This window comes from Saccopteryx leptura, chromosome 13 (assembly GCF_036850995.1).
Source record: "Saccopteryx leptura isolate mSacLep1 chromosome 13, mSacLep1_pri_phased_curated, whole genome shotgun sequence".
Taxonomy (NCBI): Eukaryota; Metazoa; Chordata; class Mammalia; order Chiroptera; family Emballonuridae; genus Saccopteryx; species Saccopteryx leptura.
The window spans coordinates 23,341,571-23,365,224 of record NC_089515.1 but is presented as its reverse complement, the minus strand read 5'-3'; the positions used below and the strand labels follow the sequence as shown (position 1 = coordinate 23,365,224).

The window sequence follows — 23,654 nt, the reverse complement described above, 5'->3', positions numbered from 1 at the left end:
AGTTTAACAAGGGAGTCCAGCCTCACTGGAAGGCCAAGCCTGGCCCATGACTCTGTCTGCATTTCAGCAATAACCTATATGGTTTGTCATATAAAGCTACATACAACCAGACACCCTCTCTGATATCCTTTGTTTAAGCATTAATTGTCTTGGCACCTCTGAAGCCACTCTCCACTTATTATTATTATTTTTTAATTGGCCATTAGTTGTGAACCAGGAGGCATTTTGGAGAGTAAACATTTAAATGCACCTGGCTGCCAGTGGGTGTACCTAGGATGACACCTGAATTGATACGAAACATTATCCTGAAAGGAATTGTTTTTAACAATCCATGGAATCTTTTACGTCCCACAAATTATTGCTTATTTTGATCCTTTAATGTAAGTTGCTGCCGGCAGCTATAAATTTGGGATTGGATGGGTTTATTCCACTTGTAGCCAACAAGGCAGGCTGATGACAGCTCTCTTTGGTAAGAGTTGAAATGTTCAAGCAGCAAACTGGCAAGTGTTTTCTTGTTCTTTCTATACCCAGAAAAATAACAGACATTTCTCAGCCCCTCTGTCTTTTTCCTTAAGTCCTAATTATGTAGCCTTGAGATGTACAGTAAAAAGCCAAGGGTTTCCCAACTTCCAGCGGGGATGGACAGACAGCTTGCTAAGAAATTAGATGTCCTCCTCCAGGGCCTGGAGGCTCCTCACTGGCTGGTATCCTGGGATAAAACGTGCCCTAGGTAGGTACAAGTAGTGAACCCTTGCCTTTCTCTCAGCCTGACGCCCCTCAAATGTGTATCCTGTGGCCAAACAGAATGATTTTTTGGGCCTGAAATGTATAGAACGGGGGCTCTATTGACTTTGTCCAAGTTCTCTCTCAGACTGATAGTCTGAAGGGGCAGGAATGTGTTGGGGGATGGATTCCTTTAAATCAAATGTGAGAGGAAACTTTCTATAAATGGGTTATCAAAATAATAGACAATGAGGGCTTGAGGCACAAACCTAGACTGGGATGATCCTGTGGGACTTACAGTATTTCCACAAAACTATCTTTTTTAAACATTTTAATTGCTAATAGTTTAAAAAAGATAGCTAACATTAGGGAAAGGAAATTACATGCCCAGGCACAAGCCCAATCCTGTCTTTCCAGCGGTGCTCACCAATACTCTCCTCCAAAAACACCACTTAATGGAAGCACAGTCAGAGTAATTTTAAATTTGGATGTTTGAAGGGGCATCTAGGCCCCTTCACTAGAACTGAGGATGAGCAGATCACTCAAGTTCTCAATTCCAAAAGTATGCTAATTTCCATCCATAGTTCTGAGGGGCTGCTTCGTGGTTATTTTATAGTCAATACTCTGTTGAAGATGTCGAAAATGATCCCGTCATTTTCTGATGCAAGAAAATGCTATTCAAAATCTTTTTTCTACCTTCATGAGTTCTGTTCTTTCCACTTCCTTTAAATGATGTCATATCCACCTAAAACTAGTCCAATGATGATGTGGTATATCACACACATAAGTTAAGATAGCAATAATAAACCATGACATAGATCTTATCGTATTTAAATGACTCATTCAACACCTGGTCTTTGATACAAAGAAGGGAATAGAGAAGCTGTTTTTCTCCTTATTTTCTGTCTTAAAAATAAATGCCCCTATATTCTGCTAAGGTATTGCAAGTATTTTTACAGTTCCTATTACTCCAATCTCTATACACTTTAAATTTTAAAACAAAACAAAAACAAACTGGCCAAAGTGCAGGAAGACCATCCACTAGCTATTGATCTATAAACACAGAAGGGTCAAGCAGTTTGATAGCAAAAAAACACAATGCTCTGGGGTTGATTGTCTCAGAAGCTTTTGTTTCTACCCCCGTAAGGGGTTTGCCCACTTGCAATATTTGGCATCCTTGATTTTCGTAACTTGGGAGTGGGGGAGCTTGGACACCAGCTTTGTGATTACGCCGCTTGTTTACCGCCCTGTTCTGTTAAACACTACTGCTGTTAACAAATGAGCCAGACCAGGCAGACACATTTCTTTTGGTCAGGCATCATCTAAGAACGTGGGCAGTTACTAGGTCAGATTAATTTCACTAAAACAAGGAGTTTCTATCTACACTTAAAGCAGAATTGGTCACTTTAGCTTTCCCTTGTAAATTCTGCTCAGATTTTTGCAGGTGTTTTGAAGAGGCTGAGAGTAAAACAGCCCCCTCTGATTCCCTGAAGGGACTGGACACCTGTTTTAGTTTAGCTCTGACTTAGCTCTGGGCCTTAGCTCCAGGTACAAGCATGCAGAGGTGGGAAGCAGCTTTTCAAACAGAACTTTTTATAAAATCTCACTACATTTTCTGGACATAACAAATCCAACTCTTAGACTACTGATTAACTGCTTCTCAAAAGAAGTGATGTAGCAGACACTTTGCCTGTACTTCAGAAAGTGAGGTGGTAATTTGTCAGTTAGTAGTTAATGTGGTCCAGTGAGACATCTCAGCGGGTAATTCTCACCCCCAAATAATTTTGGGGGGGCCCAAGTTGGCCAATTGAAGTGTAAACACACATAAAATATTTTTTTTCTTTTTTCTTTTCTACATTTGACTCCAGGAAATTCCTGGATTAATTATATTATTCCAGATATTTCACTTTACTTTAGATTAGGAAAGAAGTAATCTTAGAGTGTGATAAACAACAGTGTTCGCCCAGCCCCTTGAGCTTAATCAGAACCTGCTAGCATGGAGGCCTAGTGCTCGGGGCTGCTTCCAGAAGGGGCCCCTTATCTATACTTTACCTCTGCTGTCAAAGAGAGAGAGGGGGGAATAGAAGGAGTGGGGAGAATGAGAGAGAGAGAGAGAGAGAGAGAGAAAGAGAGAGAGAGAATGAGAAAGAAGAAATTATAAACTGTATAATCTAAATAAAACAACACAAGCCATTTTATAATACTGAAAATAATACAAAACAACAACAATAACAACAATAACTAGCCACTAGAGCCCAGTTTATCTTAACTGACCTTTTTCTTCTTTCCCACTGATGAATCTTTCTTGTTGTTCCCTTGAAAGGCCTATCCTAAGCACAATGGGTAAATCAAAGTAATTATTTACAATCAATTAACCACTTCAACCAGAATTCTTGAAATTCAACAACTGCATCTTATTTTCTCCAACATTTATGTTCTAAGTGGCAAACCTCAAATTCAAGTCTTAGGAAAAGAAAGGTCAAGTTCTTCCTGTTACTTACCTAGTTTGAGATTTTGAAGGAATGGAAAATAACTTTGAATAAATCCCCCCTCTTTCTTCCCCTGATGTTTTCTTCTAGATGTTTGCAGTTCCCACTTTTTTTATCCAGACCCATCCAAGGTGTGTTAAAGCTGAGTGATCTTTCAAAAATGTTCACTTCTTCTCTCCCCCTTGTTTCTTTCAGCTCTTTGCTTCCAGACAAGTCCTGACAAAGGTGTGTCGTGGTTTACAGCATTACTCCACCCTTCCAATTATCTGACACTTGCAGGATTAAAAAAAAAAATCTGCCTCCAGGAATCAAACTTTATAGGAGGCAGAAATTTTCTCCTACCTGTTTAGAAAGATAAACCATTTCTGTGCCCATGAGGAAAATGGAACAAAGGTCAGTATAAAGAAAATTCCATTTTATTACTTCTTACCTTCAATAGCCAGAGAACTGCCACAACTTGGTATTCCCCTTTCTCACTGACATTGAGTAGTCGAAATCCCAATGTGCAAGATTTGTGGTGTAGCTTAGGCATGTGGGGGCCGGTCGTCAAGTTGTCTGAGCCCTAAAAACACTGTGAAATTGGCTGTATTGGTGTTTGAGATCCTTGCCCTCTTTCCCCCATTCCAACCCAAGCCAGGTCTAGTCCACCTGGAAGAAATAGTAGGTGAACTAATTTGGAATAAGAGTTTACTAAAAATGTGGAGCAGTTGGTGGGACAGAAATTAATTTTTTAAATGAGATAACCTGGTGTAATAATGCTGACTTCAAAGAGTGACATGTTAGTGACAGGATTTTAGGCACACAGCCACCTAAATAATGGAGAGATACTGTTGGGGAGGGGCAAGGGTCTTCTTGCCTCTCAAATCAGCAACCAGTCTCTGTACACATGTGTGAACTCCCAAAGGCTCTGTAACTAATTTCACGGTGCATTTCACGGGGCTGTTAGACTTCCCCAGAGAATCAATTTGCACCAATCTAGAGATTTTTTTGTGTGTGTGAGTGTGTGTGGCAGAGACAGAGAGAGTCAGAGAGAGGGACAGATAGGGACAGACAGACAGGAAAGGAGAGAGATGAGAAACATCAATTCTTTGTTGCGGTTCCTTAGTTGTTCATAGAGAATTCTTATGAATACCTGGAGAGCTTCTGGCTTTCCAAGACCCCTAAAAACTAGCTTGAGATTCTTAGTGTAGGTAATATGGGAAGTCTGAACTTAGAACTTACTCAGTGGTTCCTTCGATTCATAGCATCTTCTTGGGATCCAGTGTCAGCTTTGGACTTCCAATTCTGAGGCATCATTCCAAGACCCTGGAGGGAATTCCTTTAGCAGAGCACCAATGCATGTCTGCACCCTGCTCTTCTGGGCACTCAAACAGCATGGAAAGGTTTGAGCATCACCTGTGGGGTTCTCACTCCAAAACTCCTAATGTTGAGCTTTAGAGTCACACATTTCAGAGGAGATCGGGTGTGTTAGGCATGTTCAGGGTGGCTGCTGTCTATGGAGTCACACATTTCAGAACCCATTCAATGTGACACTATTGACTTTTTGTTTTCTGGGATGTTTCTACCTTACCCAAATAAGCCTCAATATGTCTGCTGTCAATCTTATAGGAGAAGATTGAAAAATCTGGAAGAAAAACAGTATGAAATTGATACAACCCTGCAGCATTCATTCACTTATTCATTAATTCATAAATTAAACAAAAATATATTAGCTCCTGCTTGGAGCCAGACATTGAACTATATGCTGAGATTTCAGTGGTGAAATATAGACATCCTCTCTCTTTAGGGAGTTCACACAGACTTGTGGAGTAAGATAGGCCTTAAACAATGTAAGACTCTGCTAGGACTTCTGTAACAAAATTCTAGTAGCTTAAACAACAGAAACTACTTTTCTCACAGTTCTGGAGGCTGAAAGTCTAAGATCAAGGTGCCAGCAGGTTTGGTTTCTCTTGAGGCCTCTCTCCTTGGCATGCAGATGGCTTGGCTATCTTCTTGGTAGGTCCTCACATGGCCTTTTCTCTGAATGTGTACCTGTGCTGTCTCTATCTATATATCCTAATCTCCTCTTCTTATAAAGACAGCAGTCAGTTTGGATCAGGGCCCATCTTAACAGACTCATATTAATTTAATTGCTTCTTTAAGGGCCATGAAAATATCCTAATACTGTCACATTCTAAGGTACTGGGGGTTGGGCTTCAACATTTGATTTTGAGGCAGAGGAACAGTTTATAACAAATTATGTACACAGCAAATAATTTTGTACTGATATACAATTAAGAATATGAAGGAAGAATTCTGGGTACTGTGTGAGAGCAGACATAATCTTGAGGAGGCATGTAAGGAAAAGTCCTGCTAAAAAAGTGACATTTAAACAGATAGATGAAGATTGAATAGAGATTACATAGGTGAAAGGAAGGGTTGAGAGTGTTCTAGCATCTAGACAGGAAACACAGTATTTGAGAAGGTTCTAAGTGGAAGAAGCATGATGGGTTTGAGGAACAGTGATGCCAATGCATTTAAGTGCACCAAGTGAAGGGAGAGTGGCATAGGAAGAGAAGCTAGAGAGACAGGCAGGGCTAGATCACACAGGTCTCATAGGTCATGGCCGGGAGGTGGTTTCTGGTACTTGGCAAGTGTTCTTAAATTGACATACACACATCTGTATGGGCATTGTATGAATGTTTGGATAAAGAAAGAAGAGAGACTGGAACTAATATTATTTTAAGGTCTATTCTGTGTCAGATATTTTACATGAATTATCTTATTTAATCCATACAGCAACTCTAAGTAGTGTGTATTATCTTTATTTTATAGCTGGAGAAATAGAATTCAGAGAAATTGAGTAACAGCTCTTAAGTAGCTCCAGAGAAGGGAGAGGAACTGGAAAAGAAGTTAAATGACTAATCATACCTACATAATGAAGCCTTCATAAAAATTCCCAAAGTATGGGATTCAGAGAGCTCCCAGGTAGGTGAGTTCATCCACTGGGAGAGTGACACTCCCCCACCTCCAGGAAGATTGAGGCTCCTGTGCTCAGGACCCTCCCAGACCTCGCCCCATGTGTCTTTTCATCTGTATCCTTAATCACATCCTTTAATAAATTGGTAAATGTGAGTAAGTGTTTCCTTGAGTTCTGTGAACTGTTCTAGCAAATAATTGAATCCAAGGGGAAGAGTGTCATGAGAACCTCCAATTTGTAACCAGATTGAACAGAAGTTGTGGGTAACCTGGGGACCTAGCACTTGTGGTTGGCATTTAAAGTGGAGAGAGGGGGTAGTCTCATGGGACTGAGTGTTTAACCTGTGGGATCTGATGCTATCTCCAGGTAGATAGTGTCAGAATTAAGTTAACTTTTAGGACACCTAACTAATGTCACAGAGAATTGCTTGGTGTCACATTATGAAACTTCTCCCCACTCCCAATCTAGTATCAGAAGTGTTGTGTGTGTGGTAGTAGTGTGAGAGTAAAGGAAGACACAGGTGGAGGACCAGGAGATGTTTTCTAAACAGTACGGAGCCTATATTCCACTCGACTCTTGAACCCTTGATTCTCACTGCCTGTGTATTATTAAGATTTAAGTATGCCCATAGCTTGAACTGAAAGGAAATAGACAATATCAAAATAGAACAGGCTGAGGGCAAATGACAACTTAAACAAGAACTAAAACCATCTGAACAGTGAGGATATTTTCAGTCAACAGCATTATGATGTTGATATAATTAATGATTTTAGATAAAAATCTGTATTAGGAGATGGCAACCAGAGACTGATCAATTATTCAGCTTATATAATTACAACATAAAACCAAACATGCTAACCAACCATTGAAATCAGCATGGCTATTATTTTCCTCCAATTGCATTTTTGTCATAACTGATATTCTAGTATTTTTTTATATGTTGAGTATATGCTATATATATTGACTATATTCTCATTACTCAAGGTTTGTCATTTATTGTGCAGGGCAAAAATAATTTATAATAAGACTTATCTTGGTATAGGGAGTGAAAGAAACCTTTTGCTCATTCAATGTTCATATGTTAAGTTCCTACCATATCTTGGTACTAAGGGAATTGTCTTTTAAGTGTTTCAAGTTAGCCAGAAAGCAACAAAATTCTTGCTAGTATTAAGGAACAATCAGATTTAGGAGAGAACAGTGACTAAGACACTGGAAAGGTGTTTCTTGTTCCTTGATCCATTTGGAGCTGTGTTTAATGAATCACATTCTATCAATTTTTGATGGACTAGAAAGAAAATTTCCTTAGGAGGCAATCAGAAAAATATTCATTCTCCCAAAATTATCTACTGACTTTTAACAAAGTTGGGGAGAAAGGATGTCTATTTACATGTAGCCAGAGTGGCACCTGGTGACCAGACTCTTATTACTTGTAGAGCAATGTAAGTACAGGCCTACCCTATTTTCTATAGCTGATGAGTTTCTGAAAAATGATGTGTAAATCCAGTTTTTGGTGATTAGGGTGGCTGTTTTTGTCAAATGGGACTATTTACTACCTCATTAATCTTTGTGAACATAGATTTTTCTGTATTTGTTTGGTTTAAAGGAATGTACCCTGTGGATGGATTTCTGCCTATTCTGTAACCCTCCTGCCATAGCAGCATCACATGATAGTGATATGTTTTTGTCATACTTTCATCCAGGGATCCTAAAGCTTTGAGACACATTTGCCTTGCATTCCAAAGGGACAATAAGAAGTAAAGTTCACTGAAGGAGAAAATAATTTTATATTTAGTGAGATAATTCCACTATCTATAATAATTGATTCAACTTTCTTGCTGGACAATAAATCTACTTACTAATTGTTTAAAAATTAATTCTTATATATTAAAATAAAGATAATATGATTATTTGTTGCAGGTTGCTATTACTTTTTTATTTTTTATTTTTGAGAGAGGCAGGGCCAGAGAGAGACAAGAACATCAGGCTGCTCCTGTATGTTCCCTAACCAGGAAATCAAATCAGCAACTTCCGTACTCTGGGATAATGCTCCAGTCAATTGAGCTATCTGACCAGGGCTTAATTTTTATTGATTATTTAGAGAGACAGAGAGAAGAAGGAGAGAGAAGGGAGGATGAGGAAAGCATTTGTTGTTCCACTCAGTTGTGCATTTCTTGGTTGTTTCCTGTGTGTACTCTGACCAGGGATCGAACCCACAACCTTGTCATTTATGGATTACTCTCTCTCTCTCTGTTTTTTTTTTTTTTGAATTTTTCTGAAGTTGGAAATGGGGATACAGACTCCCGCATGCGCCCGACTGGGATCCACCTGGCATGCCCACCAGGGGGCGATGCTCTGCCCATCTGGGACGTCGCTCTGTTGCAACCAGAGCCATTCTAGCACCTGAGGCAGAGGCCACAGAGCCATCCCCAGCACCTGGGCCAACTCTGCTCCAATGGAGCCCTGGCTGCGGGAGGGGAAGAGAGAGACAGAGAGGAAGGAGAGGGGGAGGGGTGGAGAAGCAGATGGGCGCTTCTCCTATGTGCCCTGGCCGGGAATCGAACCCGGGACTCCTGCACGCCAGGCCGACACTCTACCACTGAGCCAACTGGCTAGGGCCTATGGATTACTTTCTTAACTGATTGAGCTAACTGGCCAGGGCTGCCACTACATTTCTAAGACTAAAAGACCATATTTCCGACTAGCTTTCTTTTTGATTAGCATGTACTCCTGGATAACAAGACTTTCCTATAAACAATTACAGCAACAGCATATGTCACAGCTTATGAAGCATTTGGTTTTTGAAAGGCTGCAACTGAGAAATAATACCAAATCCTGCCCTTCGTACATGGGCTTAAGGTCTTCATCAGCTTTTCTTTTCTATAATGGTTATTGAATTGTCCCTGCAGCTTTTATTATAATAACAAAGCATTCTGGTTTCCTTTCTTGCATTTCCAATTTTAAATCTATTAATTCATTTATCCATTCAAAACTCACATATTTGTTGAATGAGTAAACAAATACCTATTAAGTGTCTACCATGAACATGCACTGGGTGTATAGATACAATAGAAGATGAGATATAAAACCTGACTTCAAGGAATTAACAATGTAAAAAAAATATGGATATATTCAACATGTACAAATAATTACAATATAAAGAAAAATATAAACCATTAGAAATTTCGGAAGCATTTCAGCTGTGTGCATCAGCCAATAAAAAGAAATGTCGTTTGAGTTGGGCTTTAAAAGATGGTTGGTAGGCCCTGGCCGGTTGGCTCAGTGGTAGAGCGTCGGCCTGGCATGCAGGGGACCTGGGTTCGATTCCCGGCCAGGGCACATAGGAGAAGCGCCCATCTGCTTCTCCACCCCCCCCTCCTTCCTCTCTGTCTCTCTCTTCCCCTCCTGCAGCCAAGGCTCCATTGGAGCAAAGATGGCCCGGGCACTAGGGATAACTCCTTGGCCTCTGCCCCAGGTGCTAGAGTGGCTCTGGTCGCGGCAGAGTGACACCCCGGAGGGGCAGAGCATTGCCCCCTGGTGGGCAGAGTCTCCGCCCCTGGTGGGCATGCCGGGTGGATCCCGGTCGGGTGCATGCGGGAGTCTGTCTGACTGTCTCTCCCCGTTTCCAGCTTAAAAAAAAAAAGATTATAAAAAAAAAAAAAAAAAAAAGATGGTTGGTAGTAAGAAGCTGAAGATGAAGCTAGAGTATCAAGGAGTCCAGTGTGAAGGGTACAGGTACAGGAAAAAGTAAGGTACAGGTGGAGAATGGTAAAACAGTGAAAATAGAGTAGAAAAAAGTAGATGGGGAGAAGTTGGAAGTGTAGAGTGTGCCAATTGAATTGTGGGAAATAAGCAACAACAGCCTCAGGAGTGTCTGTGTCTTCTGTGGGTAAAGGGGAATTTATAGGAAATCAAAAAAATTAAATGATAAGAACTGGGCCTAACAAAGATTAATTTGGTGACACTGTAGAGCAGGGGTCAGGAACCTATGGCTTGTGAGCCAGATGTGGCTCTTTTGATGGCTGCATCTGGCTCGCAGACAAATCTTTAATTAAAAAAAAAAAAAGATTAAAAATATAAAACATTCTCATGTATTACAATCCATTCATTTCCTACCGCTCACGTTCATGGTTGCAGGTGGCTGGAGCCAATCACAGCTGTCCTCTGGGACAACACCAGATTTTTATTGGATAATGTGTAACGTACACAGGTCGTTTTATAGCTCTCACGGAATTACATTTTAAAATATGTGGCGTTCATGGCTCTCTCAGCCAAAAAGCTTCCCTACCCCTGCTGTAGAGAGTGAGCCAGAAAAGAAGAAATGAGATAGTGAGACTGATCAGGACACAATGACAACAGTTTTGGTAAAGATAATACAGGCTTGAAGTTCAGCAGGACAAGAATGAAAAAGAAAAGGAACCAAGGGGCAATAGCAGTGAGGCTGGGCAGAGACAAGGCTTTTAGTGATTGATGTTAGGATGAGAGAGAGGGAAGGGCCTAGCGTGATGCTGAAGTTTTCTGAGCCAACCACTGACAACTTCCCTCCTCTTCCCTGCCAAGTTACCTTCCTCAAAGGTCTACCTGTTACATTTTACATTTCAGTAGAATTAAAAACAAAAATTCCTTACCTGTAGTAGGGAGGTAGACAGGCATGAGCAGAGTAGGACAATAGATCAGGCATGAGATGTCACCAGAGAAGAAAGTCTCAGGTATCTAACAATGGGCAGAACCAGGAGAGCAAGTATTGAAAATAAGTATTGTAAGTTAGGACCTCACCCCAGAGGCATCCTTTCTTCTGCTAACTTGTCACTGATCATGTGGGTAAGACCCTCCTCTGACCTTTTCTCCCCTGGCATATAGCTAGTTAGTCATGTAGTAGACCACCTTAGAGAAGAAACAAGGGGCTGGAGAAAAGGACAGGAATCAGTGGGATAGGTCCCGATAGGTCAGTTTAAAGAAGGAAGTAGTTAATCTCCTTGAGGGGTTAAAAGGACCCCTTGCCAGCACCCTGGGGCAGCTTTTTGGGTCACCTGCTCAAATCTTTCAAGTGTATATTCACTTTGCTTGCTGAATAAACTTTCTCTTATAGTTTGAATCTTGGCTCTGAATTCTTTCTTAGCCAGACCCCAGTCCCGAGGTTGCTGAACCCAGGTCTGATCCGATGCCACTGGTCTAACACCTGATGCCATTTTGCCACCAACATTTCCCTCTCCCATACTGTCCTTTGTTCATTACCTAACATGTTACAAATGTGAGGTTAAAAAAATGGTTTATGTTTTGAAGACTTTAGGATGCGAAGAAAATAGGACAAATATTAGAATATATCAGATGTAGGTGATACATTTATTAGTTTAAAACCACTGTTTTTCTAACACATGCCCTACTAAATTATCTGTAACTTATTTTTAACAATTTAACATTTATAAATTTACTTTATCAAAAGATAGCAATGGCCTGACCTGTGGTGGCGCAGTGGATAAAGCGTCGACCTGGAAATGCTGAGGTCGCTGGTTCGAAACCCTGGGCTTACCTGGTCAAGGCACATATGGGAGTTGATGCTTCCAGCTCCTCCTCCCTTCTCTCTCTCTCTCTCTCTCTCTCTCTCTCTCTCTCTCTCTCCCTCTCTCTCTCCTCTCTAAAATGAATAAATAAATTAAAAAAAATTAAAAAACAAAACAAAACACTCAGCTCTCTGACTGCAGCTTTAAAAAAAAAAAAAAAAAGATAGCAATGAGCCAAAGATAAATGTGTGAAGTGTCAGTGTTACTAGTTGCTACTCTTTCATAATCAGAAAAAAAAAATCCCTTGGATTCCAAGATTCTCCATTCATGGAAGAAACAAAAATCCTTCTGTCTGGACAGGAAGTCATTTCAAGCCTTATATTTGGCAATGTTTACCTGCCCACCCTAGTAGTGTTAAGCCTCTCTAAGAACTGGGGCAGACCAAGTTATTTGCCCTGTATTTGCTCAGAAATAACATGGGAAGGATGTCAGAAGCATCAAGAAGATGACAACTTCAATACTGCTCACAGAAAAAGATGTGATCTCCAAAGTGAATCATTTAATATAAATAGGCCAGTTGTTTAAAATGTGTGTGAAGCTTGATCCCTACTAGGGAGCAAGGAAAAACAATTCAACAAAACATCAGGAAGCCACAGGACAGCTGGGTTTGTTACTGGATTCTAATGGCACTTAGCCCAAAGATCTGAAAAGCCTGTGTCAGGTGATGAACATTCTCTTGTACTGCAGGCCATGATTCAGAAGACAAGCTTGGTTCTCACAAAACATGTCCACACAAGGATTATCTTTATTAGGATGAAGACCGCACCCTATTATCTGTTTATGGTTACCATTATTTTCCTTGTGGGTATATCTCTAGTACATAGACTTACGCTGAAAATCAGGCCGTGTTGCCCGACATATTCATTGACTCAACATTCCACTTATATTTAATTCATTTAAGAATTTCTGAACTATTGCTATGCCAGTGATTCCCAACTTGTGTTTTGGAGACACTGGTGTTTTAGCCTTTTGCCAGAATTAATGTGAATCAGGTAACTGAAATTCAGTATAATTTGCCCTTTTTCGTGTCCTATGAGTTTTGACAAATGCATATGGTCAAGTCACCACCAGCATTTTCAAGATATAGACCAGCTCGAAGAAGACATAGGTTCTAAACTCATGGACCTTGGTTTTAAAGAGCATTTTATGAATTTGACTCCAAAGGCAAGAGAAGTGAAGGCAAAGATAAATGAATGGGACTAAATCAGACTAAAAAGTTTTTGCTCAGCAAGAGAAACTGACAACAAAATAAACAGACAGCCAACTAAATGGGAAATGATATTTTCAAATAACAGCTCAGATAAGGGCCTAATATCCAAAATATACAAAGAACTCATAAAACTCAACAACAAACAAACAAACAATCCAATAAAAAAATGGGAAGAGGACATGGACAGACACTTCTCCCAGGAAGAAATACAAATGGCCAACAGATATATGAAAAGATGCTCATCTTCTTGAGTTATTAGAGAAATGCAAATCAAAACTGCAATGAGATACCACCTCACACCTGTTAGATTAGCTATTATTAACAAGACAGGTAATAGCAAATGCTGGAGAGGCTGTGGAGAAAAAGGAACCCTCATTCACTGTTGGTGGGAATGTAAAGTAGTACAACCATTATGGAAGAAAGTATGGTGGTTCCTCAAAAAACTGAAAATAGAACTACCTTATGATCCAGCAATCCCTCTACTGGGTATATACCCCCAAAACTCAGAAACATTGATACGTAAAGACATATGCAGCCCCATGTTCATTGCAGCATTGTTCACAGTGGCCAAGACATGGAAACAACCAAAAAGCCCTTCAATAGATGACTGGATAAAGAAGATGTGGCACATATACATGATGGAATACTACTCAGCCGTAAGAAATGATGACATTGGATCATTTACAACAAGATAGTGGGATCCTGATAACATGATACGGAGTGAAATAAGTAAATCAGAAAAAAACAAGAACTGCATGATTCCATACGTAGGTGGGACATAAAAACGAGACTAAGAGACATGGACAAGAGTGTGGTGGTTGGGGGGGGGGAGGGGGAGGGAGATGGGCACAAAGAAAACTAGATAGAAGGTGACGGACAATCTGACTTTGGGTGATGGGTATGCAACATAATTGAATGACAAGATAACCTGGACATATTTTCTTTGAACATATGTACCCTGATTTATTGATGTCACCCCATTAAAATTAATAAGAATAAAAAAAAAAGATATAGACCAGCTTCATCACATCCCCAAATTCCCTTGTGCTCTATTGCAGTCCATCCACATCTCTAGCCCCTGGCAGCTACTTACCTGTTTTCTATCCCTACAGTTTTGCCTTTTCCTGAGTGTCATATAATGGAATCATAAGGTAAATATCTTTTGAATTTGGCTTCTTTGACTTTGTATTTGAGATTCATTCATGTCATTATGTGTATCATTAGTTTGTCTCTTTTTATTACTATATAACATTCCATTATTTGGATATACAATTTATATACATTCATATGTTGATGGACATTTGGATTGTGTCTAATTTTTGTCAATTATGAATAAAGTTGTTATAAACATCTTGTACAGATTTTGTATGAACATAAGTTTTTATTTCTCTTGGGTGAATACTTAGGAGTGAAATGCTGGCCTAGGTAACATACATTTAACTTGATAAAAAAAACCTGAGAAGTTATTTTTAAAAATATTTGTAACAAAAATGTTTGTATTCCCACTAGCAATGCATGAGAGTTCTTATTGTTCTACATTCTCGTCAGCTCTTGGCCTTGTTCATTTGTTTGATTTTAGCCATTCTAGTAGTGTGGAGTGGTATTACATTATGGTTTTAATTTGCATTTCTCTGGTGATTAATGAAGTAGATCATCTTTTCATGTGTTTGTTTGCCATTCACATATCTTCTCTGGTGAAGTGTCTGTTTAAATCTTTGCTCATTTTTAAGTTGTTTCTTATTATTGAATCTTCCTAATTATTTATATATTCTGGATACAAGTCTTTTATTAGATAGATGTTGTTTCAAATATTTCCTCTCAGTCTGAGGCTAGACTTGCTATTTTCTTACATAGTCTTTTGGAGAGAAAGTTCTCTTATATAGTGTCTTGGAGGGGAAGTCCAATTTATCGTTTCTTTTCTTACTATGGAACATATTAATGGAGCCATATCTAAGAAATCTTTGCTTAATTCAAGTTTACGAGGATTTTTATCATATATTTTTTTCTAGAAGTTTTATTATTTTCTGCTTTATGTTTATATCTATGAATCATTTTGAGTTAAATTTTGTTTAAGGTGAGAGGTATGGATTAAGATTCATTTTTTAGCATAAAGATGTTCAGTTGTTGAAAAGATCATTCTCTCTCCATTAAATTACCTTTGCAAATTTGTTAAAAATCAACTATTCATATAAGTATGTGTCCATTTCTGAGCTTTCTATTATGTTCCATTGGTCCATGAATCTGCATCTATTGATATGATCATGTGATTTTCCTTTTTTGGCCTATTGACGTCATGCATTACATTAACTGACTTTCAATATTGAACCAGCCTTGCATACCTGGGATAAATCACACTTGGTACAGTTCCTTTTGTTGAACATGGTTGAATTTGATTTGCTAGTATTTGTTAAGGATTTTTATATATATGTTCATGAGAGATATTGGTCTACTTTTCAGTTTTTGAGTATATTGACTGTTAGTCAAATAAGTTTGTAAATATGATATATATATATTATATTTGCTCGCTTATAGTTTGCATTGGCTGTGGGAGACAGGCTGTAGGCTGGCAAGGTCCTTATAGCCTAAGGCTTGGTTTTAAGACTAAGCCAGGGGTAGTCAACCTTTTTATACCTACTGCCCACTTTTATATCTCTGTTAGTAGTAAAATTTTCTTCTTTTTTTTAAAAAATATTTTATTTATTGATTTTTAGAGAGAGGGAAGAGAGAGAGAGAGAGAGAGAGAGAAGGAGGAGGAGCAGGAGGCATCAACTCCCATATGTGCCTTGACCAGGCAAGCCCAAGGTTTCGAACCGGCAACCTCAGTGTTCCAGGTTGATGCTTTATCCCACTGTGCCACCACAGGTCAGGCAGTAGTAAAATTTTCTAAACGCCCACCAGTTCCACAGTAATGGTGATTTATAAAGTAGGGAAGTAACTTTACTTTATAAAATTTATAAAGCAGAGTTACAGCAAGTTAAAGCATATAATAATAATTACTTACCAAGTACTTTATGTCAGATTTTTGCTGTTTGGCAGAATAAATCTTTTTTTTTTTTTTTTCATTTTTCTGAAGCTAGAAACAGGGAGAGACAGTCAGACAGACTCCCGCATGCGCCCGACCGGGATCCACCCGGCACGCCCACCAGGGGCGATGCTCTGCCCACCAGGGGGCGATGCTCTGCCCATCCTGGGCGTCGCCATGTTGCGACCAGAGCCACTCTAGCGCCTGAGGCAGAGGCCACAGAGCCATCCCCAGCGCCCGGGCCATCTTTGCTCCAATGGAGCCTTGGCTGCGGGAGGGGAAGAGAGAGACAGAGAGGAAAGCGCGGCGGAGGGGTGGAGAAGCAAATGAGCGCTTCTCCTGTGTGCCCTGGCCGGGAATCGAACCCGGGTCCTCCGCACGCTAGGCTGACGCTCTACCGCTGAGCCAACCGGCCAGGGCAGAATAAATCTTTATAAAACAACTTACTATAGTTAAATCTATCTTTTTATTTATACTTTGGTTGCTCCGCTACTGCCCACCATGAAAGCTGGAACTCCCACTATTGGGCGGTAAGGACCAGGTTGACTACCACTGGACTAAACTTTTCCTACCCTTTTAATACTAAGATCTTCTCAAAACTGAGCTTTTCCCCACACCCTTGACTATTGCATAATGTGGGGTGGTGCACTCTTATGAGGAATCCCACTTATGCCTCAGATGAGTAGCTTTGTATCAGAGACTTCCTTATTTCTATATTGGCTTAAAGGCTTTAATTTCTACACTATAAAGTGAGGCAGACCGGGGGCTCTCTCTAGCTCAGATCCTGCCATCAGCATTGCAGAGGAGAAGCAGTCAAGATGGCAGAGTGCTGAAGGAGAAGCCAGTTTGTGCAGAGAAGGAGATGGGGAACAGAGGTGAATAAGGCTGGTGGGGCCTTTGATTCTAGGAATACTCAGATGAGTCAGTGGCTTTGGGAGCCCTGAATGGAAAGGGAAGTGTTTTCCCACTGTGTGTATTTCTAGCCTGCCGAGTGCAAGCTAGGATTAAAGGTAATGGCCTACCAGTTCTTGGCTCTGTTGTTTCATTACCGTCTGTCCAAATCAAATACGAACCTTCATGGGCCAGGCAGCTGTGATAGTGGCTGTGGATACTGACCTTACATTAACATATCCTCTAACTCAGAGATTATTTCCTCAGTTGGGTCCAGTCTCCTAATAAGTCTGTCAAAGGCATTCTTCATTTCTGTTACAGTTTTTTTTCTTTTCTTTCTTTGGTTCTGATGCCTGTTTGATTATTCAAATTGTGTTTTTTGCCTTTTGGTATGCCTTGTAATTTTTTTCTTGATAGCAGGACATGATTTGCTGCCTAAAAAACTGCTGTAGAGAAAAAAAACCCTGCTGTCAATGGCCTTTAATAATGTGGTGTTAAGATGTGGGCAGAGGGAAGCCTTCTGTTGCCTTTTAGTGATTACATGTCAGTCTTTCAGTGAGGCTATGCCTCTGTACTGTGAGCTTTACAAATGCTTCTCAGTATTTTTCCCCCTCCTTAGGTGGGAAAGGAGAGCTAGAATTGGGCATCTCCTTTCCCACAGGTCAGTTAGGCTCATAATAATACTCTAGCAGGTTAGACTCTAGCCCATGAATTTTCCCTAAGGACAGGCCTTGTTAAGAACAAAGTGCTCTATTGTGTTTCAACAGGGCCCCTTTTCTCCTCTTCTTGCCAGAAGGGAAGATTTTTTTTCAATATTTTCTGTGGAAATGTGGTCAAACTCCCGGAGGTAAATCTCACAGTATCGAGGGCCCCTATGCCAGGGTCCCCCTGGAGTTTCTAAGTCTCAGAGTTGTTTCCCCTGAGCCTCCAGCAATTTATCAGGTACAGTTCAGTTTTTCTTTCCCAGTACTGGTTCTGAGGTGGTTTTCGTTGGTAAGTTTCTGTTTCATTAAGCCTCAGTTCCTGGTATTGGCCTCCAATCTTGGGGACAGTGGTTTGCCCTATGTTCCTCCATCTCTTAGGAATCCAAGAAGAGTTGTGCTTTTTCAGTCTGTTCATGTTTTTACTTGTTAATGTGGATGAAAAAGGGGCCACAAGCTGAACCTGAGAAGCTCAGGGAAAGCCTGCATGGTGGTCTTACAGACTCAGGGACCTAAAGTAAACACACAGGATGATCTGAAATGGAAAATTTTTAGCTAGGAGCGGTTTATGGTGGGTAGTCCTGTCCTGGGGAGTTATTCTCTATATGAAACAAAGGTCAATGCTTCCTTTGAAGCCTGTCTGTGTCTTTAGCATCTGCAATAATGTACCTGATAACATGCCTTTGAAATGTAGGGGTAATCTTTTTCTGCCCCTTCAGGGCAGGCATCCTGAGCAAGAACCAACAAACCCTTTCATTGTTATTATTATAATGTTAATTAATTTACCTATCTTGTGCCTCCCTATGTAAAAGAAGTTTCAGTATATACATTTTAACTTTTTATCCAATTCCAGAGATTTCCCCTCTTTGCTTTCTCCTGCCTCCCTAATCTATCACCACTTTCATGTAACCTCCTTACCTCTTTCTCCTTGATTTTTCTTCATATAAATATAATATTTTTGTGACAGAGACAGAGAAAGGAACAGATAGGGACAGACAGACAGGAAGGGAGAGAGACGATGTTGGGTGGATAAAATGTATTATGCTCACTTTGTTAAAGTTAACGCTGCCCATGTGAGGCCGTTGCCCAGGTGATATTAATGTGTGTTGAGAATCCTTGTAGCCTGGGGCTTGGTTTTGGGATTAAGCCTTTCCCACCCATTTTGATGTGGGGCGGTACAATCCAATCATGCCTCAGAAGTGTCTTTGTATTAGAGACCTCCCTATTATGTATATTGGATTAAGGGTTTGGATTTCTACACTATAAAATGGGGGCAAAACGAGAGCTTGCCGTTTGGTTCCTGACATTAGAGGAGAGAGCAGGTCCGGAGAGCAGAGAAAGGCCACGTGGAGGAGGCCAGGAGAAGCAGCCAAGATGGCAGAGTATTGAGTGAAAGGCCAGTTTGGGCAGAGTTTGTATCTGGGAGAAGGAAGGAGATGGGGAACAGAGGTGAACAAGTCTGGTGAGCTAGAAACCTTTGAGTCTAGGAAACTCAGATAAATCAGTAGCTTTGTGAGCACTCAATGTGATTGGGTTTTGGAGCCCAGTGTGTGTTTTTACTTGCCCGCCAGGTGCAAGCTAGAATTAAAGACCATGGCCCACCAGTTTGTGGCTCCGTTGTTTCTTTACCGACTGTCCGAATCCAATGCGAACCTGCATGGGCCTGGCTGCTCTGATGGTGGCCCTGGCCCTAACTCCTGGCTTTACAGACGAGAAGCATCAATTGTTCGTTATGGTATCTTAGTTGTTTGTTGATTGCTTTCTCATTTGTGCCATGACTGGGGGTGTGTTGGGCAAATGAGTTTGTCAAATTTGTGTTTTTTGAGTTTGTTCACTTTTATTGTTAAAAATGGAGCTGCCTGGGTGAATGGCTGTTGGGCAGATAAAATATATTATGCTCACTTTGTTAAAGTGGCGCTGCCCACGTGGAGGCCATTGCCCAGGTGATATTAATGTGTGTCTCTCTGGGCAGGCAGAATCCTTGTAGCCTGGGGCTTGGTTTTGGGATTAAGCCTTTCCCACCCATTTTGATGTGGGGTGGTACAATTCAATCATGCCTCAGAGAAGTGACTTTGTATTAGAGACTTCCCTATTTTGTATATTGGATTAAGGGTTTGGATTTCTACACTATAAAATGGGGACGGAGCGGGAGCTTGTGCTCTTGGTTCCTGAGATTATCATTAGAGGGGGGAGAGCAGAGCAGAGAGCAGAAGGCGGCCACGTGGAGTAGGCCAAGAAAAGCAGCCAAGATGGTGGAGTACTGAGTGAGATGCCAGTTTGTGTAGAGTTTGTATCTGGGATAAGGAAGGAGATGGGGAACTGAGGAGAATAAGGCTGGTGAGCTAGAAACCTTCGATTCTAGGAAACTCGGATAAGTCAGTAGCTTTGTGAGCACTGAATGTGAGTGGGTTTTGGAGCCCAGTGTGTGTTTTTTACTTGCCCGCCGGGTGCAAGCTAGAATTAAAGATGACAGCCCATCAGTTTTTGGCTCCGTTGTTTCTTTACCGACTGTCCAAATCCAATGCGAACCTGCATGGGCTGGGCTGCTGTGATAGTGGCAGCCGTGGCTGCTGGCTTTACAATGGCGCTGCCAGGTGAAACTGCTTATTACCTTTCTGCTTGGGGAGGGGCATTGTTATGCTAATATGTGCTGGAAGAGGGGTTTTTTGCCCAGAAAAGTTTAGGAAGAAGGAGAAGAAGAAGAAGACTCCACGATGGAAGGGAAGAAGAGAGAAGCCAGTTTTGCAGAGTAAGAAGCCATGTTGGCAGATGGGGAACCAGAGATGAATGAGACTGGTGGGGGCCTTTGATTCTAGGAAAACCTAGAAGAGTCAGTGGCTTTGGGAGCCCTGAATGGAAAGGGAAGTGTTTTCCCTCTGTGTGTGTCTTTACTCGCCGGCCAGTTGCGAGGCTAGAATAAAAGAATGGCCCACCATTTTTTGGCTCCACTCTTTCTTTGCTGTCTGCCCAAATCTAATGGGAACCTGCATGTGAATAGCCACAATGGCAGCAGCCTAGCAAAGTGGGTGGGTGAGGGTTTGGGGGGGGGGCTCCAGCTGAGCAAGTGACCTGTTGCTCAGGCCAGCGACCTTGGGGTCATGTCTACGATCCCATGGTTGATAGATACGTGAATTCCAAACTGTCCTCTTGCTGTTCCGCTTATCTGTCAGACCTCACCCTTACAGGACTATCGCCCCTGAGACAAAGGAATTCCAAAAAGTTGACAACCTGCCCCAAGGAGGGGCTCCGGACATACCAGGACTTTTGGTTCAACACCCACATGCTCGAAGCCCCCCAAGGAGGAGCATTCCTGACATACCAGGACTTTTGCCTCAGTATCCTCTCAGGCTCTCCCAAACACTATATAACTGGCCCCTAGTCTGTAACCAGTGCTCTTCTCCCCCAGGAGAAGTGCCCGGCAGGGTTCCTTTCTTCCTTTCAATAAAGCCTGTTACTCTGGTCTTTCGGACTCCCGTGGATTCCAACAATGGTCAAGCTAGCAACCCAACACTCAAGCTGGTAAACCTGTGCTCAAGCTGGTGACCTCAGGGTTTCGAATCTGGATCTTCTGCATCCTAGTCTGACACTTTATCCACTGTGTCACTGCCTGGTCAGGCTCCCTTTGATTCTAATGTATAAAATAAGTAATGAAACCTCTATTTTCTGGAGCACTTTCTTAATCTGTTGAGACTCTGCTTCCTGGCAATTGTAGACAGTTTGGCTCAAATAAACTCATAAAAATTCTTACAGGTTTGGAAGTTTTTTTTTCTTTTTTTTGTGTTGACATTAGGATAAAGTGGCAATTTACAAGCTTCTTACATGGTGTTGGGCAGATAAAATGTATTATGCTCACTTTGTTAAAGATGGTGCTGCCCACATGGAGGCCATTGCCCAGGTGATATTAATGTGTGTTGGGGGCAGTCTGTGGGCAGGCAGAATCCTTGTAGCCTGGGGCTTGGTTTTGGGATTAAGCCTTTCCTACCCGTTTTGATGTGGGGTGGTGCAATCCCATCATGCCCCAGATAAGTGACTTTATATTAGAGACTTCCCTATTTTGTACATTGGATTAAAGGTTATGAAGCTACACTATAAAATGGGGGCAGAACGGGAGCTTACGCTCTTGGTTCCTGAGATTAACTTTAGAGGAGAGAGCACAGCAGAGAGCAGAGAAAGGCCACATGGAGGAGGCCAGGAGAAGATGGCGAGTGTTGAGTGAGAAGCCAGTTTGTGCAGAGTTTGTGCAGGGAGAAGGAAGGAGATGGGGAACAGAGGTGAATAAGTCTGGTGAGCTAGAAACCTTTGATTCTAGGAAGGTCAGATAAGTCAGTAGCTTTGTGAGCTCTGAATGTGAGTGGGTTTTGGAGCCCAGTGTGTGTTTTTTACTTGCCCGCCGGGTGCAAGCTAGGATTAAAAATGATGGCCCACCAGTTTTTGGCTCCATTGTTTCTTTACCGACTGTCCAAATCCAATGAGAACCTGCATGGGCCGGGCTGTTGTGATGGTGGCCCTGGCTATTGGCTTTACACATGGGGAACTGGAAGCCAGAAGTTGCTGTTGTTTTTATGTTTTCAATTCATTGATTTCTGCTTTTAGCTTTATTATGTCCCTATTTTTGCTTGTTCCTAACTTGGTTTATTATTTCATAAGATGGAAAGTTAGATAATTGGCTTTAGATCTTTCTTTCTAACATCTGCTATAAATTTTTCCCTAAGCATTGGAAATTTTTCCTAAGCAAATTTTGATATGTTGTGTGTTAACTTTCATTTGATTTAAGATACCTTGTAATTCCCCTTGTGACTTCCTTTTTTTGGCACATAGGTATGTTACTTAATTTTAAAATATTTCAGGGAACTTCTCAAACATTGGATTTGTTATTAATTTCTAATCTAATTAAGTTATGGTTAGAGAACATACTTTGTGTGGTTTCAATTTCTTTAAATTTGTTGAGGTTTGTTTTATGTCTTAGAAGAGTCTTCCTTTTCCCTGGCCGGTTGGCTCAGCGGTAGAGCATTGGCCCAGCGTGTAGAAGTCCTGGGTTTGATTCCTGGCCAGGGCACACAGGAGAAGCGCCCATCTGCTTCTCTACCCTTCCCTCTCCCCTTCCTCTCTATCTCTCTCTTTCTCTCGAGCAGCCAAGGCTCCATTGGAGCAAGGTTGGCCCAGGCACTGAGGACAGCTGTATGGCCTCTGCCTCAGGCTAGAATGGCTCTGGCTGTAATGGAGCAATGCCCCAGATGGGCAGAGCATTGGCCCCTGGTAGGCATGGTGGGTGGATCCTGGTCGGGCGCATGCCGGAGTCTCTGTCTGACTGCCTCCTAGCTTCTAACTTCAGAAAAATCCAAAAAAAAAAAAAAAAAAGAAAAGTCTTCCTTTATAGATGTTTCATTCACTCTTGAAAGAAGACTTTTGAAACTGGTTAAAAATTTTACCTGACTTCTTCTTACCTACTTGTAAGGTGGCTGGGGTCTTTCCCTTGTGTCTTGCAACAGGTGACTAGTACTTACTTATACTCTGTGTTCTGAAAGACCTGTTTTCCCTTAACTTCAGGCTGCCTGACTGCCCTGCAATCTCAGCTCTCAAATGAGTTCAAGGGAATTTATAAATTTGTATTTAATCTGGATTTTTACTGTTGACAGTGTGGGAGCAATGCTCATTCTTGCTTTCTATATTCTAGGCCTATGTGAAACTCTTAATTTTTATTTTATTATTATTAAGTGAGAAGCGGGGAGGTAGAGAGACAGACTCCCACATGTGCCCTGACTAGGATCTACCCAGCAAGCCCCCTACTGGGTGATGGTCTGCCCATCTGAGGCCACTGTTCCAATGTTCAGCAACCAAGCTATTTTATTGACTGAGGCAAGGCTATGGAGTCATCTCAGCACCTGGGACCAACTTGCTCACACCATTCGAGCCATGGCTGTGGGAGAGGGAGAGAGACAGAGAGAAGGGGGAGAGGGAGGGGTGGAGAAGCATATGGTCACTTCTCCTGTATGTCCTGACCGGGAATCGAACCAGGGACTTATACACACCTGGCTGACACTCTACTCTCTGAGCCAACTGACTAGGGCCAATTTTTTTTTTTTAAGCATTAGGGTGGGGAT

The 23,654-nt window shown here is 41.4% G+C and overlaps 1 protein-coding gene across 3 annotated transcripts in view; it reads right to left on the bottom strand.

The window, feature by feature from the left end:
- COL17A1 (collagen type XVII alpha 1 chain) overlaps positions 1-3,413 on the bottom strand; it is a 50,215-nt gene extending 46,802 nt beyond the window's left edge. For 2 of the 3 annotated variants that reach the window (XM_066354534.1, XM_066354531.1), the window contains exon 1: positions 3,225-3,413. The gene's annotated coding sequence lies outside the window, so the exon portion shown is untranslated. Of the gene's footprint in view, positions 1-2,997; positions 3,054-3,224 lie in introns of all 3 variants that reach the window. The other variant, XM_066354532.1, reaches the window with a different exon arrangement.
- Positions 3,414-23,654: the final 20,241 nt, after the last annotated feature.